This window comes from Bison bison, unplaced genomic scaffold, assembly GCF_000754665.1.
Source record: "Bison bison bison isolate TAMUID 2011002044 unplaced genomic scaffold, Bison_UMD1.0 scf7180017864067, whole genome shotgun sequence".
In the NCBI taxonomy this organism is placed as follows: domain Eukaryota; kingdom Metazoa; phylum Chordata; class Mammalia; order Artiodactyla; family Bovidae; genus Bison; species Bison bison.
Genome location: NW_011494639.1, coordinates 858,024 through 860,865, shown reverse-complemented (window position 1 = coordinate 860,865; position 2,842 = coordinate 858,024).

The following is a 2,842-nucleotide window of genomic DNA, read 5'->3' as shown; positions in this document are numbered from 1 at the left end:
GAACCCGGCCTCCCTGCCTGCTTGCCCAGGGCTCCCGTGGGTGGTCTCGCTGAAACCCGGGGTGTGGAGAGTGTCAAAGAGCTCTTACATGTAAACACAGCGTTGAGGCTGGGAGAGGCTGTGCACACAGGGCGCCTGCCTCTGCTGCTTACTCAAAGCAAGGCTGTCCTAAGAACAGGACACTTGGCCCTCCACAGCTCAGGTAACGGGAGTCCCGACTTCCGAAAGGCCTGAGAGTTGTCCTTGACTTGGCTCCTTCACTCCCTATCCAGCCAGCCACACAGTCAGGTGAACTCAGCGTCCTAGAGTGTCCTCAGGTCCACCCGCCCCTCTCCCTGCCCTCTGCCTCTCAGATCTCATGGCCCCTTTCTGAAGGGTCAGTAGAGCCTCTCAACCCGCCTTCCTGTGCCAGGCTTGCTGTTGAAAAGTCATTCTTGGCTTTGAAGCCCGAGCTTTCCAGTAGGCAAATGTAATCATGAAACTTCCCAATGCAATTATGAAACTCATAGACAAACATTCAATGACCCTTACTTTTGTCTACAAAAAAAAAAAAAAAAAAAACCCGGAATAGGATCAAAAGGGCCTATCTCCAAATGACCTTCAGGGCCTGTGGTCAGCTGGCTGTATGTCTGCCCCATAGCAACAGCATGAGGAGTAGCTGCTATGTGTTAGACAACTGGTGTGTCCAAGATAACAAACCAGGGTTCTGCATACGAAAAATATTTTTAAAAGTCAGATGCATCTCACTTCTTACTATTCTCAAATATGTCTGCTCCCCTGAAGCTCCTCACCTCTGCAGGCGCCATTCCTTCTGCAGAAAGCACGCTTTGTGTCCATTTTACCCTCTGTCATTCCATACCCAGCCAAGGCGTCGTCCTGTGAGTCCGAGCTCCCCTGCACATGGCCAGCTGCTCCCTCCTGAGTCCCTGTAGAACCCACATCGTGGTGTTTTGGTGCTGCCTGCTGCTACATACTCGCCTGATTTCCCCTTGACTTGGAGCTCCTTGGGAGGCAAGAACTGTATCTTTCATCCATCCCTATGGTGTGTCTTCCACTGCGCCTAGAGTTTACTTAACCAGGTTTTTGATAAATAAGGGAAAGAGGGGTACTGTTGATAGGAAATCAGGAGTTCAAGTAACCAAACATCAGCCTGAGAGGGCAAGTGAGGGCACTTGGCCAGGATCCCAGAAGGAGAGAGCTTTTCTTCTCCTCCCCTGAACCCCCAATGCATTCCCCTACCCCCATTCCTCCATGAGGTGTATCTGGGGGAAGCAGAAGGCAAGGGCCTTCAAAAATGAGAGACAGTGCTGAAAATAAACCTCAGTCCTAAAGGGCTGAGGACTCTGCCATCTGGGGCCACAGTGTTGCAGTTTTGAGCTTGTCCTATTCTCCCGGTTCTTGGTAGACTCAATCTGGCAGGACCCAACGTGATGAAGTCAGGACACTTCAAATCTGACCTCTCACCAGTCCTTTTGGATAAGGCCCTCATTATAGATCCAAATGGAAATCAGTGTCCGCAGATCATTGAATCCTGGTTAAAGGGTTCCTTAATTTCTTCCCTTTTTCGACCCCCCACCCACCGCCTCTGATCCCCATGAAAGGAATCCTAGCTGTAGGCACTGAGGCAGGTCTAATTGGCTTGACCACCACTTCCTGGCCTACATAGTGGGGAGAATAAAAATATTCCCTAAACCAAAGAGTTATTGTGAGGATTGCAAGATCAGATCAGATCAGATCAGTCGCTCAGTCGTGTCCGACTCTTTGCCAGCCCATGAATCGCAGCACGCCAGGCCTCCCTGTCCATCACCATCTCCCAGACTTCACCGAGACTCACGTCCATCGAGTCAGTGATGCCATCCAGCCATCTCATCCTCTGTCATCCCCTTTTCCTCCTGCCCCCAATCCCTCCAAGCATCAGAGTCTTTTCCAATGAGTCAACTCTTCGCATGAGGTGCCCAAAGTACTGGAGTTTCAGCTTTAGCATCATTCCTTCCAAAGAAATCCCAGGGCTGATCTCCTTCAGAATGGACTGCTTGGATCTCCTTGCAGTCCAAGGGACTCTCAAGAGTCTTCTCCAACACCACAGTTCAAAAGCATCAATTCTTTGGCGCTCAGCCTTCTTCACAGTCCAACTCTCACATCCATACATGACCATAGGAAAAATCATAGCCTTGACTAGACGAACCTTTGTTGGCAAAGTAATGTCTCTGCTTTTGAATATGCTATCTAGGTTGGTCATAACTTTTCTTCCAAGGAGTAAGCGTCTTTTAATTTCATGGCTGCAGTCACCATCTGTAGTGATTTTGGAGCCCAGAAAAATTAAGCCTGACGCTGTTTCCACTATTTCCCCATCTATTTCCCATGAAGTGGTGGGACAGGATGCCATGATCTTCGTTTTCTGAATGTTGAGCTTTAAGCCAACTTTTTCACTCAACTTTTTCACCTCCACTTTCACTTTCATCAAGAGGTTTTTGAGTTCCTCTTCACTTTCTGCCATAAGGGTGGTGTCATCTGCATATCTGAGGTTATTGATATTTCTCCAGGCAATCTTGATTCCAGCTTGTGTTTCTTCCAGTCCAGCGTTTCTAGTGATGTATTCTGCATATAAGTTAAATAAACAGGGTGACGATATACAGCCTTGACGAATTCCTTTCCCTATTTGGAACCAGTCTGTTGTTCCATGTCCAGTTCTAACTGTTGCTTCCTGACCTGCATACAAATTTCTCAAGAGGCAGATCAGGTGTTCTGGTATTCCCATCTCTTTCAGAATTTTCCACAGTTTCTTGTGATCCACACAGTCAAAGGCTTTGGCATAGTCAATAAAGCAGAAATAGATGTTTTT